Genomic DNA, 22,662 nt, shown 5'->3' with positions numbered 1-22,662 from the left:
TTGGTGGTTGATGCAGAAGCAGCTATTAGGCATACTGGGTGGTTGGCATCTACAGCAAGTAGGGTGGGGGTTAGGGAGCTCCAAGCCTTTTTTTAGTTGGAGATAAAACTCCAGTCAGACTGAAGGAGCCCCTGGAATCAGATGAATTCTGGGCAGCACAGAAATCACTCTGATGTGGCTTCTCCAAAACCTTCTAAAATAGAATCCTAGCAAGTTCAGGCACTTTTTCCCAAGGCAAACAAGGCTGCAAATAAAGGTATAATAAATAGAGATAGAGTCATGATAATCACTGTATAAGTAACATCTGACCCAAGTAGAGATAGCCATCTACCCAAGAACACCTCCATAACCACATGTCCTTCCTGACAGATCTGGCTACACTGGTGATAACCTGGTAGTGGAAGTGAAATATCACTGTTACTCCAGGTTGATTTATAAAGGAGATGGACCTATGCATTGGGTGGGAGGCTCTCTGTACCTGCTATTTGTAGAGTGGAGTTTTACCAAAAGCAGTATGAAATAGCATTGCTGGGATAGAGTCTTTGAAACATTTACAAGCCACAGGTTGGAAAATACCAAAAACTGTCAGAGCCAAAGGAAAAGGTGAAGTTGGAAAGAGGAGAATAAACAATGATGACTTTAGCCTTGAGAATCAGAGGTAGGACAAGGTGGGGTGCAAAGCTTGGATGAAGGTGTGTTATTCCAGACTGGGGATGATCAGGGATTATTAGTTTCATTTTTCTACTTGGGGGCTTCTCTGAGATAGGAGCAATGCCTTGTGCAGCAAGTATGAGGGACTGACCACAGCTATGTGGTATGTAACAGTTGTGTAGGCAGGAGCCTGAGAGAACACTGAAAATCCTCTGTGAACACCTACATCAAAGTCAGAGATTAAAAATAGTGGCAGAGTAAGTGGATGCTGTATGGACATGCTTCTAGGAACAAACTGGAATTACAACTAAAATCAAGAAAAACTTCCTGAATAATCAATGGAAGACTTGTTAGACAGAACCCTGTTACCAAAAGTGGAGGCACATAGAGACTGGTAGGAGGAGTGGAAAAGCAAAAGGGCTGGCAGGGTGCCCACAGACAGCAACTGAAGTTCCGGAGAGATATCTCAACTTTGGGAGTTGCCACTGAGAACTCTGGGATCTAACCCCCAAGCTGGAGCCCTAGCAGAGAGCACCATAACTGAGAAGGGTACTCATATAACATCTGTCTGTGTAAAGCAGCAGGGTTGCTGTCTACCAGAAGAGACAGCTGGAAAATCAGCTGTCTTAAAGGGCCAACACACAAAATTCCCTGTCAAGCCACCCACCTTGTGCTCCAGCAGAGGGATGGCTGAATGGACTGCAGCTGTGTAAGCAGAAGCCAGGATCAAGGACTCGGGGGTTAGAGCTCAGAAGGTAGACACCCCTGGTTTCCTGTGCTGAGTCATTCCTTCTTGTAGAGGAGGACATCTTTTCCACAAAGGCATTTGCTATACAGGAGGCCTTGCCTGGGGGGAAGACAGTTGACCCACCCTATTGGAAAACACCTGGCCCTGAGACCACTTAAAAGACTAAAAATAGCAATGAGCCTCCAGGCAGAAGCAAATGCCCCACCGTGTTGAGAAAAAAAAAACAAAACCAAAACAAAAAACAAAAACAAAACAAAACAAAACAAAAAAAAAACCTCTCACCACACCTGTGGACGATTGCCTAGGGGCAATTCAAATCAGAATTCTATCAGACTGTAGGCAGAGGCAGTCTCTGGAAGCTTTGAATTTTTGCCTCATCTAATTAATAGAAACAGCATTTGACACTGTCCTGCACTAGAGATTGAGAGGTGTAGCAGATCTACCTATACATAGCCACAAACCCAAACAGAAAGCCAAAATGATGAGACAAAGAAACAACTCCCAAATTAAATAAAAGAGAATTCTCCAGAGGAGACAAATGAAGTAGAGATAATAAATTTATCTGACACAGAGTTCAGAATAATGATGGTAAAGATGCTCAACAGCCTAAGAAAATATATAGTAACTATGAAAACAGAAATAAAGAATGACATAGCACAAATAAAGGACACATTGGAAGGAATACACAGCAGAATAGGGGAAGCTGATGATTGAATCAGTGAATTAGAAGACAGGGTTGAAAAGAATCACTCAATCAAGAACCAAAAAGAAAAAAAAAATTAAAAAACAGGAAGACAGCTTAAGGGAGCTGTGGGACAACCAGAAAAATGTAACATTAGAATAACAAGTATGCAAGAAAAGGCAAAAATGGAGAAAGGGATAGAGAACTTGTTTGAAGAAATAATGGCAGGAAACTTTCTTAACTTGGAAACGGAAAAAGTCATACAAGTTCAGGAGGCACAAATAACCCCAAGCAAGAACCCAAACAGTCCTATGCTCAGACACATCATAATTAAAATACTAATCCCTAGTGGGTTTGGCTCAGTGGATAGAGTGTCGGCCTGCAGACTGATGATCCTGGGTTCCATTTCAGTAAAGGGCACTTGCCTGGGTTGCAGGCTCAATCCCCAGTAGGGGGCATGCAGGAGGCAGACAATCAATGATTTTCTCTCATCATTGATGTTTTTATCTCTCTCTGCCTTTTCCTTCCTCTCTGAAATAAATAAAAATATATTTTAAAAGTAAAATAAAATTAATTACAATGCCAAAAATTAAAGAAAGAGAATCTTAAAGGCAGCAAGAGAAAAGCAAACTGTTACCTACAAAGCAGTTCCTATAAGGCTGACACCTGATTTCTCATTAGAAACTCGATAGGCCAGAAGGAAATGACATGAAGTACTTAAGGTAATGGAAAGCAATGATCTGAAACCAAGATTACTATATCCAGCAAGGCTATCATTCAAAATAAACAGTCAAATAAAGAGCTTCTAGGAAAGAGAGAGAGAGAGAGAGAGAGAGAGAGAGAGAGAGAGAGAGAGAGGCTAAAAGAGTACATCACCACCAAGCCAGCAGTACAAAAAAAATGCTAAAGGGACTGCTGTAATAATAAGAGGAAACACAGAGATAAACTGAGGCATACAGAATTAAAATGGCAATAAATAAGTACCTATTCATAATAACTGTAAATGTAAATGGACTAAATGCTCCGATCAAAAGGCATATGGTATCTGAATGGATTCAAAAACATGACCCAACTATATGCTGTCTACAAGAAACCCACCTCAGAACAAAAGACACACACAGGATGAGAGTGAAGGGATGGAAAAAATTTCCATGCAAATGAAGAAAAAAAGCTGGAGTAGCAATACTCATAGCCAACAAAATAGACTTTAAAATGAAGACTATCACAAGAGATAACAAATGTCACTACATGATACTAAAGGGATTGATCCAACAAGAGGATACAACCCTGGTAAACATACCTATTGTATATGCACCCAATGTAGAAGTACCTAAGTATATAAAATAATTTTAATGGAGAGATCGACAACAATACAATCATAGTAGGGAACTTTAGCATCCCACTGACTTCATTATATAGATCTTCCAGGCAAACCTTAACAAGGAAACAGTGATTGTAAAGGACACACTGGATCAGATTAATTAAATTGACATTTATAGAACATTTCACCCCAAAGCACAGAATATATATTCTTTTCAAGGTCACATGGATAATTCACAAAGATAGACCACATGTTAAGATTCAAAACAGGTCCCTACAAGTTCAAGAAGATTGAAATCATATCAAACATCTTCTCAGACCACAGTGCAATGAAATTAGAAATCAACTACAGTAAAAACACCTGAAAACATTCAAACACCTGGAGGATAAATACCATATTATTAAACAATGAATGCGGTAGCAATAAGGTCAAGAAAGAAATAAAAATTTTCCTAGAAACAAACGCAAATGAACACACAACAACCCCAAATCCCTGAGCACAGCAAAAACAGTCCCAAGAGGGAAGTTCCTAGCACTATAAGCTTACCTTAAAAAAAAATAATAATAAATAAAATAAAAATAAAAATAAACTATTTAATCCTACAACTTAAAGAACTATAAAGACAGCAACAAGAAAAGCCCAGAGTAAGTTGAAGGAAGGAACTAATAAAGATTAGAGCAGAAATAAATAACATTGAGACTAAATATATATATATATATATATATATATATATATATATATATATATATATATATATATCAATGAAACCAAGAGCTAGTTCTTTGAAAGGATAAACAAAATTGATGAACCATTAGCCAGACTCATCAGGAAACAAAGGGAGAGGATCCAAATAAATAAAATAAAAAATGAAGGTGGAGAAGTAACCCCTGACACCACAGAAATACAAAGGATTATAAGTAAATACTATGAACAAATATATGCCAACAAGCTAGACAATGTGGGTGAAATAGACAAATTCCTAGAAAAATACAATTTCCCAAAACTGAATCAGGAAGAATCAGAAAATCTGAATAGGCCAATAGGAACTAATGAAATAGAAGCAGTAATAATAATAATAAAAAAAAAACTGATGGTGAATAAAACACGAAGTTCAGATGACTTCAAAGGGGAGTTTTACCAAACATTCAAAGAACTAACACCTGTACTCCTCAAACTATTTCATAATATCCAATAGAAAGTAACTCTTTCAAACTTTTTATGAGGCCATCATTATCTTAATTCCAAAATAAGATAAAGTCACTACAGTGAAAGAGAATTACAGACCAATATCCCTGATGAACATAGATGCTAAAATTCTCAGCAAAATATTAGCAAATTGGATCCAACAGTATATAAAAAAGATCATACACCATGACCAAGTGAGATTTATTCCAGGGATTCAAGGCTGGTACAATATTCGCAAATCAATTAACGTGATATATCACAAACAAACTGAAAGACAAAAATCACATGATGATATCAATAGACACACAAAAAAAGCATTTGACAAAATTCAACACCTATCCTATCTAATAAAAGAGTAATATGTAAATTAACCATCACACCGCTACAAAGATGCCCAGCGTCCCACTCCCAGGCCTCAGAGGAAGGAAGGGCTGCAGACAGAACCGGGCTGCAGGGCCTGGGTGTGCTCCAAGCTGCCCCTGGGCGGCTTGGAACATGCCCCTGGCCCAGCATATAGAAGCCCAGCAGGCGCTGGGTGGGGGTGAGCTCTGAGCCTACGCTGCAGCTTGGGACATGCCCCTGGCCCAGCAGACAGAACCCCAGCTGACAGAAAGCTGGGCCACTGGGCTGGGAGCATGCCCCCAGCAGCCCTCCAGCAGTGTGACTCGGGGCATGCCCCCAGCCCAGTGAACAGAAACCCTGCAGACACACTACAGGGGGTCCTCTGTGCATGAGCTGCAGAGGAAACACCTTTTCTTTTCTTTTTAAAAAAAATATATTTTATTGAGTTTTCACAGAGAGGAAGGGAGAGGGATAGAGAGCTAGAAACATTGATGAGAGAGAAACATCAATCAGCCATTTCCTGCACACCTCCTACTGGGGATGTGCCCACAATCAAGGTCAGGTCTCATGCAGGAGGCAACCAATCTAAATGTTCCTCTCACACTGATGCTTCTCTCTGTCTTTCTCTCTCTCTCTTCCAAGCTCTCTAAAAATCAATGGAAACATACCCTCAGGTGAGGATAAAAAAGCAAGAAAGAAATGTCATATTTTATGAAAGACACATCTTGAAAATGCCTAAAAAAAACTTGTCATCTTTTCATGGTGAAGGGACTGGAGTCCATGTTAATGAGAACACCTTGGCAGCTGTGATAGTGGCAGCAGCAGCGAGGTGATGGGGCTGGTGCCTTCCCCTGATCAGCCCAGTTACCTCCCACAGAGGAAGGCCAAACTGCGGCTTAGGTTCGCTTCCCATCAGTAAGACATCTCCTGAGGGCTCTCAGTCTGTGAGAGGGGGGCAGGCTTGGCTGAGGGACTCCCCCCCCACACACACAAGTGCATGAATTTCATGCACCGGGACTCTAGTTTTTTATAAAAACTCTCAGCAAACTGGGAATAGAAGGAGCATATCTCAACATGATAAAGGCCATATATAACAAACCTACAGCAAACATACTTAATGGGCAAAAACTAAAACCATTTCCCCTAAGAACAGGAACAAGACAGAGATGTCTGCTTCCACTACTTTTATTCAACATAGTACTGGAAGTCCTAGCCACAGCAATCAGACAAGAAAAAGAAATAAAAGGCATCCAAATTGAAAATTTAATATATTTTATTGATTTTTTTACAGAGAGAAAGGGAGAGTGATAGAGAGCTAGAAACGTCAATGAGAGAGAAACATCGACTAGCTGCCTCTTGCACACTCCCTACCGGGGATGTGCCTGCAACCAATGTACATGCCCTTGACCGGAATCAAACCTGGGACCTTTCAGTCTGTAGACCGATGCTCTACCACTGAGCCAAACCGGCTTTGGCATAGGCATCTAAATTGAAAAGGAGAAAGTGAAACTATCATTATTCCCAGATGACATGATATTGTACATAGAAAACCCAAAAGACTCCACTAAAAACTACTAGATTTAATAAATGAATTTGGCAATGTAGCAGGATGCAAAATCAACACCCAAAATTTGATGGCTTTTTCATACAGAAATAATGAATTATCAGAAAGAGAAACTAAACAAACTATCAATCCCATTTATTATTGCAACAACAAAAAATGAACATACTTAGAAATAAACTTAACCAAAGATGCAAAAGACCTATAATTGGAAAATTGCAGAACATTGAAAAAAAAGATAGAAGATATAAAAAAGTGAAAGAATATACTGTATCCATGGATCAGTAGAATCAACATCATTAAAATATCCATACTACCCAAGGCAATCTACAGATTTAATGTAATCACTATTGAAATACCAATGGCATATTTCACAGAACTAGAATAAATACTCCAAACATTTAAATGGAATCAAAAGGGATCCCAAATAACTGCAGTAATTTTGAGAAAGAAAAGCAAAGTTGGAGGAATCTCAATACTGCATTTCAAGTTATATATACTACAAAGCCACCACAATCAAAACAGCCTGGTACTGGCACAAGAACAGGCATATAGATCAATGAAACAGAATAGAGAACCACTAAATAGACCCAAGCCATTATGCTCAATTAATATTTGACAAAGGAGGCAAGAGCATACAATGAAGTCAAGACAGTCTGTTCAATAAATTGTGTTGGGAAAATTGGACAAATACATGCAAAAAAATTAAACTAGACCACCAACTTACACCATACATAAGTATAAGCTCAAAATTAATAAAAGACTTAAATGTAAGTAACGAAACCATAAAAATACTAAAAGAAACCATAAGCAGCAACATCTCAGACATCTCTAGTAACAATGTGCTTACAGATACATCATCTTAGGGCCTAAGGCTTAGGCAAAAGAAACTAAGGAGAAAATAAACAAATTGGACTACATCAAAATAAAAGGCTTCTGCACAGCAAAACAAATCACCGACAAAATGAAAAGGGAGCACACTGTATGGGAGAACATATTTGGCAATGATGCATCTGAAAAGGGTTAATAGCCAAAATATACAAGGAACTCATACAATTTAACAAAAGGAAGACAAACAATCCAATTTAAAAATGGGCAAAGGACCTAAATAGACACTTCTCTAAAGAGGACATAGAGATGGCCAAGAGACATGAAAAGTTGCTCTGTCACTGATCATCAGAGAGATGCAAATTAAAATGACAATAAGGTATCACCTCACACCTGTCAGAATGTCTACCATCAGTAAACCAAGAAATGACAAAGGCTGGCAAGGATGTGGAGAAAAGGGAACCATAGTACACTGTTGGTGGTAATGTAGACTGGTACAACCATTATGGAAAACAGTATGGAGTTTCCTCAGAAAATTAAATATAGATCTGCCCATTTGACCCAGTGATTCAACTTCTAAGAATATATCCTAAGTAAACTGAAACACCAATCAAAAAGGATGTATGCACCTCTATGTTCATAGCAGCACAATTTACAATAGCTAAGATCTGGAAACAGACCAAGTGTCCATCAGTAGATGAATGGTTAAAAAAATTGGTACATTTATACTATGGGTTACTACTCAGCAGTAAAAAATATATGTCTCTTACCCTTTGAGACTGCATGGAAGGACCTGGACAGTATCATGCTAAGTAAAATGAGTCAGTCAGAGAAAGATAAGCATCACATGATCACACTCATATGTGGAATCTAAATAACAAAATAAACTGATGAACAGAGTGGATCCAGAGACCTGGACACATGGAATAAAGTGCAGAATCTCAGAGGGAAGACAGGGGAGAGTGGGTGGTTGGGAGGTAATCACCCAAAAACCGTATGCAGACATACATAACCCATGCGCACAGACTATAGGATGCTGAAGGTCTGGGGCAGGGAGGCACGGAGGCGGCTTGGAGGGAGTCAATGGAGGGACATATGTAATATTTTCTACAATAAAGAATTATATATATTTTTTAAAAGTCAGCCCCCAACTATTCAATGACTGCTATAGCACTAGGTGGGAGAGGGTAGTGGTGACTGACCCATTCCTAAACACCGTGGCTGTTTGGAGAAGACTCTCAAGATAGGTTGGAAACAGTTCAGAAGCCAAAACTGATAGTTCTTCCAGTTCCCTGTAATAGAAAAACCCGAAAGACTTCACCAAAAAACTACTAGGTTTAATAAATGAATTTGGCAATGTAGCAGGGTACAAATACTTGTATTTGTCAGACATTGTCATATGGCCTAAATGCAGCCAATTAGATGTGTTCAATGATGGCAAAAGATTACTTGTAGTGGCTACAGGAGAACCAAGAATCACCTGGCAGGAATAAGTGTCCAGATATTGCAATGTCTACTCCTAAGGGATGATCACAACTAGACCTCACCTCCCTTGTTTTATGATGAGATCGAAATTCTCTGGTAGATTCTGTGAGCTATATCCCCCATATGAAGAAGTTAACTAGAACTGTTCCTCGTGTGTGTAATCCAGGACTCTGACTGATATGATGCTCAGTCTGCTCAGGATGAGTAGGAGCTAGTCCTGGCCCTCATGGAGCTTGCAGTCTACCTTCTGCTTTGAATACTTTTTGGAACAGAGTGTGTGATGAAGAACTAAGTATGGTCTGGATGGGGAGAAAGAAATGTGACCACGAACGTATTTAGGAACAGTTCAAGATTCAGTAGAGAAACAGTAGATAATTGAATCATTAGTGAATTATACAAATGTCACTGTCTGCCACAGATCAGGACAGAGAAAGAAGGAGGCTGGTAAGGTCAGGGAGGTAGTAGATGGGATCTCAGCCAGCTCTTGGGAGCTGGGAAGGTTTGGGGAAAGCAGAAGGAATGCTGAGAGGCTACCTGCTCCATCAACAGCACAAGCCACACTCGTGGTCGGGAAGCAGTGACACTCCAAATCATTATTTCATAGCATTTGTGTATACAGCATACCTTCTAGGCCTCACAATACCACTGTAAGGGAGGCAAGACAAGACTTTTCATTTTCATTATTCCCTCTTCCCATATGAGGAACTTCAGATTCAGATTGGTCAATTGATTTGTCTAAGGTCACAGAGTCACAGAACCAGAATGATGGATATGAGTGTTCAGCATGTTGTTTCAACAACATTCTGTGGGTTGGATAAGCCCATGCTGTTCACATACCTCTAGTACAGGAGTTCACTATTTCCCTTTTGGTCAGCTCAGACTTCCATAAAGTTGTTCCTTAATGTTGAACTGAAATGTGTATGCTGTTTACCCATGAGCATCAGGAAAATGATCCACAGCAGATTCAGGACTAGTACTCCTATCTCTTGACTTCATGATCTTTCAATTGTCCCTGACTGAAAACTAACCATGGCCTTGTCCCCTCCTTTGTTGCCCCTCTTTCTGCCTTTGCCAGGGGGAGGTAAGTGGAAAAGACCAAAAGTTGGTAGGACAGATTGGGATGGGGAGCAAGGTGGTCAGCAGGAAGGTATGGCCTCTGATTGGCTTCATTGCTCTGAAAACAATTGCTCGTCTGGCATGCTAACTTGTTCTGCTTTTCCTTATTAATCATATTGTTTTGTACCGGCCTGTGAGCTTCAAATGTGTTATTATGACTTTCAGGGGTCTTCAAACTTTTTAAAGTGGGGGCCAGATCACGGTCCCTCAGAGAGCTGGAGGACCGGACTATATTAACTACTAATCCCTACTGTAACACCTCGGCTGCGCTCACTGCCCAAAAAACCTGGCAGGCAGGATCAGACTCCTCTGCGGGTCGCATGTGGCCCGCGGGCCGTAGTTTGAAGACCCCTGACTTAAATTATGTGAGATTCCAGGGGCTCCCTTGCAGCCAAAGTCTGTTTCTCTTAGCAAGACTGTAGAAAAGAGATTCCCACTTTCTCCACCCAGAGGGTCTGAGGCTTCATCCCTGTGGACAAATGGGCCTCTTTAGGTAAGGTTCAAAAGAAGGAAGAGAAGGAAACTACACCCCCCTCCAAAATATATACCTACCCCTTCCAGGAGTGCAGGAAGACAGCAGTGACAGGCACAGTGGGGATGAAGTGACCAACCCTGAAAGATATGAGAAAGCAGCCCCCAAACTCACTTCCACTTGTCAGCAAAACGATGAGGGTTTGAATGGAAATGGAGTGCCTTCCAATTGCAAAAAGAACTTAATAGGAACCAGCTCAAAATCCTGTGAGTCTACTGAGGGCCCTGTTTCTTTATAAAAAGCCAGACATGGAATCAAAAGGGAATCAGGTGAGGGTGCCCATCTATTATTTTTAAATGTCAACTAGATAAAGGTTATAGTAGGAAGAAGGATGAGGCGCCTCTTTCTGAAAGCCCAGATGAGGTCCAGCATGTTCAGGGGAAGGTACCCTGTCCCCAGTCCTCTTGGCTCTTTCCTGCCTTTCTGTAAGGTGCCTACCAGGAATGTCCTAGTGTTAGCAGCCAGATCAGGTCCTCTGGCTGAGTGCTCTCACTGAGGCAGGTCAGCAGTACATCTGGTTTCCATTAGCCCTTCTTTCCCACCACCTCTTCCCTACTTCCCAGTGTCTCATTATGTCTCATTGGTGACAGGCTGCTAGAGGTGTCTTGACAAAAGCTTGCTGAGGGATTCTCAGTATGTGTTGTCCCTCTGCTTTTGTCCTGGTTTCCCTGAATTCTCTGGGGTCTTTCCATAGTTAGTCAGTCTGTCATTTCATCTGTCTGTCAGTCAGTTAGTCCATCAACTGTCAGTTTCTATTAGCCAGCTAGACAGCCTGTCAGTCAGTCAGTCAGTCAGACAGCCAGACAGTCCATGTGTCTATTAACCAGTCCTGGACAGCTAGGTAGTCATCTAGTCAACTTGTCCATCTATTAATCAGTCAATTGTTTTAGAAAGGGAGATGAGACACAGACCACAGGAAGGGCACTTGCCACACCACATGGCAGAGGGGGAGCGGGGTCACCCTCATTAGCTTAGTGTCCTATGAAGTATAAATGCTGAGAATAGAGCAGTGGAGACTTCACAGAACCAAGGTAGGGCTAATTTGGAAAGGCTTCCTGAAGGAAAAGCATTTGCAAGGGCCCAGAAATCCTTGACTGGACTGGGGTTTTTAGCCCTATTCTTGATTCCAAACAAAGCAGCTCAAGGTTTGACCCTGAATAAGGGATAAGGGGCTAGGAACAGAGGATTTGGTGGTGCTGTGGAGAGAGCTCTACTACCAGCTCTGTATCTGATCAACTGTGGGACTAATAACAAGTTTTCCTAGTTATGGCTCCCCATCTGTACCACTAGGGTACCAGAGTATCCATAAAGGCTCTCACAGCACTCATGTCCCCTGAAGGCTTCCTGAAGGAAAAGCATTTGCAGGGGCCCAGAGATCCTTGACTGGACTGGGGTTTTTAGCCCTATTCTTGATTTCAAACAAAGCAGCTCAAGGTTTGACCTGCTTTATGTCTGGGAGAAGAAAAGATTGTAGTCCTGAAGCCAGGCTTAGGCTCTCAAGACTTATGACCTGGGTCACTTTTCCAGACACAGATCCTCCAAATAGAGGACACCAATCCTAAGAAAAATATGGACAGGCATACAGACACCAGGTTCATGAGTGGAGTACCCCTCAGCTAAACAACAAGCTGTCTGAGGGTAAGTTTATGGGAGGCAGTCATTCCTGGGTTAGGGTGTTGTGGAATGAGTGAGCCATTTCTGAACTGGTTAGAGGAGCAGGAAAGACTTTTGGAGGAAGTGGATTTTCAAGAGGCTTATGAGAGAAAAGGGAGAGACTTGGCAGGGAGAAAGGGAGCAGTTGTGTTGGGACTCAGGATCCTGGTCCTTCTTCCCAAGCCATCTATTTTTTTCACCTGTACACTGAATGGCCAGATTATTATGATCTCTGAACGGATAATAATCTGGCCACTCAGTGTATATCTTATACAATAAAAGACTAATATGCAAATTGTCCCCTCGACCAGGAGTTTGACCAGCAGGCAGGCCAGCCAACTGCCCATGTCCCCTTCCCCTGGCCAGGCTGACCGGACCCCACCCATGCACGAATTCATGCACCAGGTCTCTAATATATATATATTAGAGTATATAAACATTGAGTGTATATACTCAAGCACTGACCTTAAGGCCATAGGAAGGCAAGTCTGGAAGGGCCCTTAAAGTTGTCCACCAGAGCCGAAACCGGTTTGGCTCAGTGGTAGAGCGTCGGTCTGCGGACTGAAAGGTCCCGGGTTCGATTCCGGTCAAGGGCATGTACCTTGGTTGCGGGCACATCCCCAGTAGGGGGTGTGCAAGAGGCAGCTGGTCAATGTTTCTCTCTCATTGACGTTTCTAGCTCTCTATCTCTCTCCCTTCCTCTCTGTAAAATATCAATAAAATATATATTTAAAAAAAAAAAGTTGTCCACCAGAGATGATGAAGCCAAGACAGGGGATCAGACTTGCCCCTTAGAATACAGAGTAAAAAGCACAGTAGTAGATACATGGGTAAAATGCTGTGGGTGCACAGAGAAAGAATCAGCTATGTGGAAAGGCCCTACACGAGACAGTTGGCCTCAATCTTGAACAATGAATAGGATAACAGAAGGCGTACAAGGGAGTCCAGATGGAAAAAACTGCAAGGTACACAAGCACAGAACAGCTAATGAAATGAGAAGAAATGGTCAGTGTTGTAAAAAAGAACTAGAGCAAAGGGGACAGGGTAAAGGTCAAATATTAAACTGCAACTAGACACTGAAGGCCAGGTTAGAAATTTGAACTTTGACTTATAAGTATTGAGGACCTATTGGTTTTTAAGCAGAGACATCTTATTAATATTTTAAATAATAATACAGATTACATTAGTTTCTATTAATGGAATCATTCTTGTCTGAAGACTCAGGTGTCAGCCAGCCTTGCTCATTTCTTAGCTCCACCCCTTACTAGCTGTGTGACCTTGAACATGTTATGCAAATTTTCAGTGGCTCAGTTTCATCATTTGTAAAAATGGAGGCAATAATACTTTTTTTCATAGATTTTTTTCTAAGGTAAGACATGTAAAGTGCTTAAAACAGAGCCTGGCCCAGAGTAAGCATTCAATAAATGTCAGCTGAAAATAATGACTGTGGTAAATTCATTTCAGGCAGGAAGATTTTTAAGGATCAGAGAAGTGAAATCACTTGTCCAGGACCACACAGCCAGTCTGTGGCAGAGCTAGGTTTCAAAAACAAAGTCTAGGCTGAGATTTGTGTCTTAAAAAATATCTCCAGATGCCCCGTGAGGGATCACCTAAAGTGAGAGAGACTGGAGCCCAAGTCACTACTTAGGTATTATAGCTCTAGGGCATGGAACCCAGGAGAGCCACTTTACCCCGCCAGGCTGACATTTGGGAACCTCTGAGGAGCTAGCCTGGCCCAGGGAGGAGCTGTTCTTTCCATCATTGAGGCTGGGGAGGTTAATGGCATTCCCAGGAAAGGCCAGGGATTAGGGGAGCCTGAGCTGCAGAGCCAAATTCTTTCACCTCTAGTGAGTTTTCCAGAGTTCCTCCCCTCCCCCCAGTGCCTGGTCCCAGGAAAAAGGAGGGTGAATGGGCTGAGACATCCAGTTCCCCAGCTTTATGGACCAGGCTGGAGGAAAGTGTTCCCCCCCTCCCCCGCAATTGGCTGACCCTTGTCCTGGTTATGGCTGTTCCAGCACAAGCTGTGGAAAAGGAGGAAGGGCCCAGCATACTCACCGGGGTACAGTAGAGGCCCACAAAGAGGAGAGGGCCAGGACCTTTCAGGGGCTGGACAATTAGAGAGAAGGCACATTCCAGGGGAATCCACATCTGGGATGAGCCTGAGCTGGGGCCAGCCCTGTAATCCATTGCAGATGTGATGGCCAGCAGCAGATGCGGGCGGGACCTCCCTCATGGGCAGATGGGGGTGGGGAGCTGGCAGGGGCAGGGAGATGAGGAACAGCTCTCAGACACCACCAGCCATATCCTGTTGAGAGGCTACTACCTGGCAGCTATTTTATGCACGATACTTTGAGGTTGGCATTGTAGCCAGACTGAGAGGCCACAGCTGGTCTAGGGACACTGGCCTCAGCTAAGTGTTTCTGGGAGCAGAGTTTGAGCTAGGAGGCAACCAGCCCCTGGGCTGAGCTTCTTCACACCCTAGTAAGACCTTGTTTTCAGATGCCATTTTCAGGGCAGCGGTGGCTTTAATGACCTCAAACTTGAGGGGGCAGAAATTTGGGATGCTGGTTCTGAGTTCGACAAGCTCTGGCCCATTCATCTTCCAGGGCTGGCATTGACAGGAGGAAGTCTAAAGGACTTGTCAGTGCTAGGAACTGCTGATCTTTCTAGACCCAAGTGGGCAGAGCTAGATAACTTCTAGTCCTGCTTGCCAGCCATGTGATCTGACAGTTGGCACCAGAATACTGCCCTGTGGGAAGGAAGGGGAACTCAGCAAAGGCTTCCTTGTTGGTTGGTTTTTCAAAACCCAGACAGAGGTCTAGGGGCTGGATGAAGGGAGTCTGAGATATATGAGCTAGGATATCCCCCATCTCTAAGTGGAGCTGTGTAATTGCTCAATCACCCAGCATGTTTGGCAAAGCACATGCAAGCAGAGAATCATAATTCTTTAATGTCATAAGAAGGACTTCTGGTCTATTCCAAACCTTTTCATGTCACAGAGGAGAGAATGGAAGCCCAGAGAGAGGTACAAGCTTGCTCAACATTAGGGAGCCAGTGGCATAGCTGAGCTGGCAGGGCAGGGCTCCTGATTCCCAGCTGAGTGCTGTTTTCTACATTCCTGGGCTGCTTGGTGGCATGAATGGGTGAAAAAGTAAGTGAGTGTATGAGTGAATGCAAAGGCTTGGCTGCTCAGATGGATCTGCAGACTGGCCAAGGTTTGTAGATCCAGTGGATATATTCAAATACAGCTTCTCAGCCATGTAGTGCTTGCCTGAAATAGACAGGAATCCATCTTCTCTTTTCTCTTAACCATGTCTCTCCAAAGGCTCCAAAGAAAGGAAAGGATTCACCCCCAGGTCACCCACCAAGCCAAGGGCAGGGGCAGGCTACAAAGCCAGGTGTCCCTGAACCCCTTCTCCTCACTTTTCTCTGCCAGAGCTGAAGACAACTTCCATCCATTTCACAAGCAAGGAAACCAGAGAGAGGCCCAGAGGGGACACAAGACAGATTACAGGATGAGCTTTAAATCAGGCCTGGCAGGACACTGTATATAATGGATTCCTGTTGGCGGGAGCAACATTCCTGGCCCCTGTGCTTCCAGGCAGCCTCCAGAGCGATGTCACTCCAAACTAACGACAGGTGGCAGCAGAGGACCATGGTAGGCAGCCTAGGCCTTGCCTATAAGGCTTGCCCAACCTCCCTTCTCAGTGGGAAAGTTGGCTAGATTGGTACCACGAGGAGGTGTGGCTGTGGCAGAGCAGCCATACTGAGGGACCTGGGACACCTGGAGCTGGAATAAGTGGGTGTTTACTGAAGAGGTAATGGTGAAGGGCAGGGCAGAACATCTGAGAGGGAGGAGGTAGGGGTGGGGGAACTGAACAGAGCCTATGGGGGTGGGGGTGGGGAAGGCAGAGAAATAGGCTGAGAGTTCAGAGAAAAACAAAGATGTACAGAGACTCTGGGACACACACACACACACACACACACACACACACACACACTGAAATCATGGAACTTTCCAACTGTAAGGACCTTTACAAGCCAATGTCCCAAACCTTCCATCTTACATGTGGGGACACTGAGAGTCAGAGAAGATGTGATTTACTTGAGATCACACAAGCAAATTTCTGATAAGCAGGAACTAGTCCCAGTCTGGCCCCTCACCTGATTCCCAGACTCCAGTTCTTTTGTCCAAAGGCCACCTTGGACAGTATGCATGGTAACTGCCTGAGGATGTACTCAATCTTTGCCCCAGAGTCAGGGAGACATAGAAACTGAGACAGATACTCAGACAGAAGCAGATGGAAACGGTGTAGAAAGAGAAGGTGAGGGGGAACAGGAGGGAGCAGAGTCCTCAAAGGCTAGCCCAACCCTAATCCATCTTAGAGCAGGGGACCAGGTACATGGAAAAGAGGCCCAGGTGGGATCCAGGAGCTGGAGAGAAGGCCTTGATTTCTTCTACCTCTGCTGCCTGCTCGCCATGAGATCACTGCCTGATTTCACCACAAGCATGGACAGACACATTGTTTCCTGACCAGGACCCAAGCTCTGCCATCTCAAACTTGCTGGCCCAAGATAGGATATGTGTGCAATGTCATTATCAACTCTAGTGACCATATTTTCAAACTAAAAATGAGGCCAGATTGTCTAATGTATCAGCTGATCATAGAACAGAATATTTAAAATTAAGCTTGTCCCCGGAAATCTGGACCATCTGGTTACTGTCCTGTTACTCCACCCATTGGCTTCCCCTTCACACACAGGCCTGGAGATGCCCCCAGCTGTTAACCAGGCCCTGGGGCTGAGAAATGAGGAAGGGGAATGAGAGCTAACATTTACTGAGCTCTTGCCATGTGTCAGGCATTTTCTGTCCATTATCTCATTTATTTTCCATGACAGCCATATGAAGTAGGTACTTTTATAATCCTCAATTCACAGATGAGGAAACAAGTTCAGACAGCTGGACTCACTTCACCCAAGAAGGTCACACAAGTATACCAAGCCAGTCAAAGACCATGCTCCATAACCCCACTATGATAAGCTGACATCCCCAGCAGAGAAAGCCCTTCTAAGGAGTGAAAGAAAGCACTGAGAAGAATTGCCACCCTAAAAGCTACTGTGAATTTGGGATGTATCAACAGAGGTAAAGAGACCAAATGAAGTAGATCATAGTCTTACTCCTCTCTGACCTCTGGAATACGTTCCTGTTCTGGGCCCTTTATATTGAGGCCATACTGGTGCATGTCTATAGGGCAGTGAGGAGGTTGAGGAGAGGCTTGGAACCCATATTCTTGAGGAGCAGTTGGAGGAACGAGGGCTGTTAGGCCTGGAAGTGTGATTTCAGATACTTCAGACAACATAATGAGAAGGCATAATGCTGTGTGGCCCGAGGGCATCAAGACGTATAGGGGGGCAGATATGTACTCAGCACAAGAAAGAACTTTCTGAGTCCTAGATACCCTGTCATAAAACTGGCTGCCTTGAGAGAGAGTGAGTTCTCCTTCACTTGTGGGGCACAAACCTGTTTGAACTGAACACTTAATGGAAATGCTGCAGACAAGCTTTGAGTTCTAGATCAGAGTTTGGATTGGTTGCCTCCTAGGTTCATGACAGCTCTGAGATTCCATGAATCTGTTATTTTTGTGAGAGTTGGCATGCTCTGAGGCCACCCTATGGAGATTTAACAACTTTTTTTTCTCTGCTTTTTTCCAGTGCCTCACATGTTTAAAAGCCAGAAAGTCATTCCTTAGGTCTCACCTAAATTCCTCTTAATAGAGTCAGTTCCATGAAGGAGGACCAGAGAAAGCAGAAAGGCAAGCCCTAGAAACCTAGAGAAAAATTGTTCTCAAGTAGCAAAATTTAGACAGACAAATGGCCAATGACAAATGGGAGAAGGAGCATTGAGAAAACATTACAGTTGAGATGTAAAGTAACTTTCCTTTAATGATATTATCGTTCCCAATTGATTTTGTGATTCAAGTTACTAATACTTAAACCATGGGGTGATGAGGTGCTCATGTCATTATTTGGACTATGACATTAACCAATCACTTTAGGCAATGCTGCTAATGTCATGAAATCATTCTTAGGGCTAATCTAGATGTCAATTACAGCACCACCAATCCACTGTTAAACATTACATTTGCATAACAATACGTTGAGTGAGAGGTGCAGGTTGTCAAGTGACTGGAAGGAGTGAGAGACTGATAATAGTCCAGGTTTGTCCTGACAAGACCACAGAGATGTTCTGGATTGAGAAAATTTGGAGGGATGACCATGACCCATCTCTGATGAATCAAATCTTGTTTCTCTCCATCCTCTCATATCATCAATACTTAGGTTGACATTGGTTTATCAGAGATGTGTGCAGCACCCCCATGATGCTGGCCTGAGGAGCTATTATCCCTCTGACCAGCCCTAAATATTTCTTTCCTCCATCACCTTAGAAATCTGCTTTCTCCATCTCCCGTTATCAGCTGTCCTCAGGAGAGTGCCCTGGCTTTCACACCTTTACCTGGAGAGTTTATCCAACTGTGGGAAGCCTAGGGCCTGGAGAGTAGTGTGAAGAAAGGCTTCCCTTCTTTCTGCAGGTTGCTAACAACAACTAAGGCTAGGTTCAATTTTAGATCTGGAACTATATATTTCTCTAAGAGATGTTCTTGTTTTGACGAAAGAAAGGGGAATTTGCTCTAGTGAGTGTTTATACAAATTCCAGCTGTGGGGGAGTGTGGAACCCAAATCAGGGATTGGGGCACATGAATAATTGAGGTCGTGCCTTTGTGGAAAAATCTGAAAGTGAGGCAGAAAAGCAAGATAGGGATGAGGTAGCCAGGGAGGATTTGATCTCTCTGATAAATCCTAGCTTTGACCTGATCTAGAGTGGATGTGGGAATTTAGGAGCATAAATCACACTACAGAGTTGTACCATATTGAGGAGAGGGACTGGACTTTTGTATTCCTGTAGCAGTAACTTATTCTCCTCTCCAAATCAATCCTGTGGATGACAGGTATAACCTCCCACACAACTCTGTATTAGATGGCTTCTATCAGCCAAGAGCAAGTCTCTGAGTTATTGCCACTAGCCACAGCACGCACAATACTGAGGAAGAGGGGATCTATCCCTGGCACAAGCACCATCTACTGCAAAAGGGATGCCATCTTAGAGATCTGAATCCATCCCCCTTCTATGAAGCACACAGACTTCAATCACTGTGGCTCTGACATTCACCTGTGAGCTGGTTGTATCTCACGGATCAGAGCTATTGGAGGGTAAATGGAAGGGTTAGGAAGTTGTCACTTGTGAAAGAATGAGACATGAGTCAAGCACCTGGGTCAAGAAAGCCACATAGCTGAAACAGACATGGATCTGGTGGGGGAAGACACCAGGCAAAGGTGACTCCAGGATTGTGTCAGGTCATCAGGACTGTAGTGCTATCACTTCAAGAGACAAGGGCTTTGAGGGTACACCAAGCTATACACTGAGACTAAACTAGAATTAATCCACATGGATTGTTTTTATGCTGCATGTAGTTTTATAAATTACAGTATTTCCTTTTTCTTCTTGTTAATTTTCTTTGTGAAAATATGCTTAAGGGAACCATGGGAATAGCTTGGAGCCCATCCTGGGGCTGATATGTTGCCTAACTATGACAGCAGCTACCACCTATTGAGCACTTAATATGTACCAAGAACCCACTGAGCACTTACTTTCAGGCATTATTAGCTTATTGAGTTCTAATAGGACTTGGACTCTCCTATATATGGGGATGGTTGGTGAGAAAAGGAGGTGTCAAAGATAACTCCTGGTTTCTGAATGGATGTTTTGTGCCATTATCTGAGATGAATACTGGAGAAAGAACTCTTCTCTGGCCTCAGCTCTCTTTTCTATAGGCTGAACAATTCCAGTTTCTGTAAATGTTTCCTTGTGAGGCTTGTTTTGAAAACTCTAGAACCTTTTAGAGATCCATTAGGTCCTGACGGGGAAGTTTCTAGATCTCAGAAGACTTGCACTTTTCTTTACTGCTTTAATCCCTTTTCATGGATATAGCTGGTGTGAGAAAACAAAACAAAACAAAACAAAACAAAACAAAACACAAACAAGTTGCACTCAGTTCATCGGATTCCTTAGATGAACACCAAGGTTCGGTCCCTCTACCAACCCCAGTAAAATTCTAACCAAGAAGATGTAAAGGAAGATGTATATTTGCTACCTTGTCCAGTCCCTGGAAAATAACCACAAGAAAACCCCATTTTTGGCAGCAAATAAGCAAGTAAGTGTTTCTTTTCTTTTCTTTTCTTTTTTAATTTATAAGTATTTAAAGGCAATACATACTGAGTGCTAAGATTAAGTTCTTTATACAAGGATTATCTTTTTTTTTAGGGTCTACAAATAATTTTATTGAAACTAAACCAATAACACAACAGCCTTCCTAGACTGGGGACCACCCTCCCCACACCACTTCCCATACTCTGGAAGCATAGAGCTTGCACAGTAAGGAATTAAAAAACAAAAAGTCATTTTTATGTAGAAATCAGACTTTGCCCCAACAATGTGATGGACTAGACTATTTACGAACTTTCACATTTTATGCCTTTTATGGTTGTTCTCTGTACCTACCCAGGGGCTCCAATACTTTCCCCTGATTGATCCTGAAGGGATGGACATACTATAGGGGAAGGGGTTGTGGGCTCAGAGCTATTGGCACCACAGGGTGTTGTCCTCCAATGTGGGTGGGGGGGACACTGGTGCAAAAGGCAAGGGAGATCACATGTAGTATGTGGGTAGGGGCACTTCCCCAGAGGCACAGGCACCAGAGCCTACCTGATACCCACCCTATGGGGGGAGGGGAGAGGACGACTCCAGGGGCAACTAGTTGCCGTGGGGAGAGATCAGCCCAGTCCTGGGCAGAGGGAGAAGCCTCCCACACCAGTCCTTCCTCCTGCTAACAGCCAGCAACTGTCCCTTCCTCTGGGGCGGGAACACAAGGGCAGGTAGGTAGGAAAAATCAGGCTTGTGTTGCCCCCAGCCTCTGTCCAACAGAGGAGGAATCAAGGTAGTAAATGGCTGAAATGCTCCAAGGAACGGGTATAGGAAGTGAGGGAAGGGACATCCCCACTTGTGTACAGCTCCCACAGCCCAGGGCTGGAAGAAAGACCTTATTTATAAAGTGCTGTAGCCCTGGGAGTGTTGGGCCCCAGGCAAGCTTGGAAGCAAGCAGGCCAAGCTGGGGCGCAGGAACCACACATCCCCTTCCCTCCCTCCCCCCCCCCCCATTGGCATCTGCCCCGCCAGGCTCCTTATCTGGATGGCTGGGGAATGTAGGCTGGTAAAGCCGCTGTCAGCCCTCACCAGCCACCTCTCATCCGAAGACAAACCAACCAACACTGCAGGACTTCCAGGCTCACAGCGGCGGCGTCCAGGCCTGTGGAGTTTAATCAGGATAGTGGCTGCACCCTAGCTCCTGAGTGGAAGCCAGGCCTTGAGCCTGAGGGTTTCTTGCTGAGGCAGGAGGTGCTTAGGCCTGAAACCCCCCAGGCTCACACCTCATAGAGGATCACAGGGAAATCCACATGGATGTGGGGGGTGTCCAGCTTCACGGTGCCCTGAGGAATCAGGTTCTTGTGCACCCGCCTCAGCTTGGCCCGCTTCTGCCTGTTGTTGGTGACGTTCATCTCCTCATAGAACTCATGAGCGAGATCTTCATCCTCATCATAGAACATGGAGCCTTGGGGTGTGAATACGAAGGGGGGCACAACTCGGCCTTGGCTCCACGGCCACCGCCGCCCCGCCGCCGAGGCGACGGGCCACAGCTCCCGAGCTTCCGGCACATGGTGGAACCCCGGCCACTTTGCTCTCACTGTGCAGTCCAAGCCATAATTCCTGCCCTGGCCCTGCTCTCAGGGGCCGCAGCCCTCTTCCGCAGGGTAAGCTGTCTCCACGGAAACCATATACAAGGATTATCTTATTTAATTCTAAAATCTGTGAAATCGGCCGAGGCCGGTTTGGCTCAATGGACTGAAGGGTCCCGGGTTCGATTCCGGTCAATGGCATGTACCTTGGTTGCGGGCATATCCCCAGTAGGGGGTGTGCAAGAGGCAGCTGATCGATGACTCTCTCTCATCGATGTTTCTAACTCTCTATTTCTCTCCCTTCCTCTCTGTACAAAATCAATAAAATATATTTAAAAATAAAAAATAAATAAAATCTGTGAAATCGTTATTTGTGTCCATTGCAATGCATTTAGCAGAAATTAAAATAAGCCATGATTCAAACTGGCTTAAACAAATAGGAAATTTGTTTTCTCAAATAAAGGGATGTCCAGAGGCAAAGCAGGCTTCAGGCCTAGCAAAATCAGTGGTTCATCAGTGTTCTCTGGAACTAGAATATTTTCACCACTTGGTTCTGCCTTCCTCAGAAAAACTTCTGCATAAGATAGTTCAAAACACCACTTCCATGCTGAAAGGAAAAAAAAAAAGTATCTTTTTGTCTCCCTAGGAATAAGGAAATCTTTCCCAGAGGTCCCCAGTTAGACTTCCCATCATGCATAGTTCATTGGCC

Source organism: Pipistrellus hanaki, assembly GCF_964339955.1.
Source record: "Pipistrellus hanaki genome assembly, chromosome: X".
Lineage (NCBI taxonomy): Eukaryota > Metazoa > Chordata > Mammalia > Chiroptera > Vespertilionidae > Pipistrellus > Pipistrellus hanaki.
Note: the sequence above shows the minus strand (reverse complement) of the source record.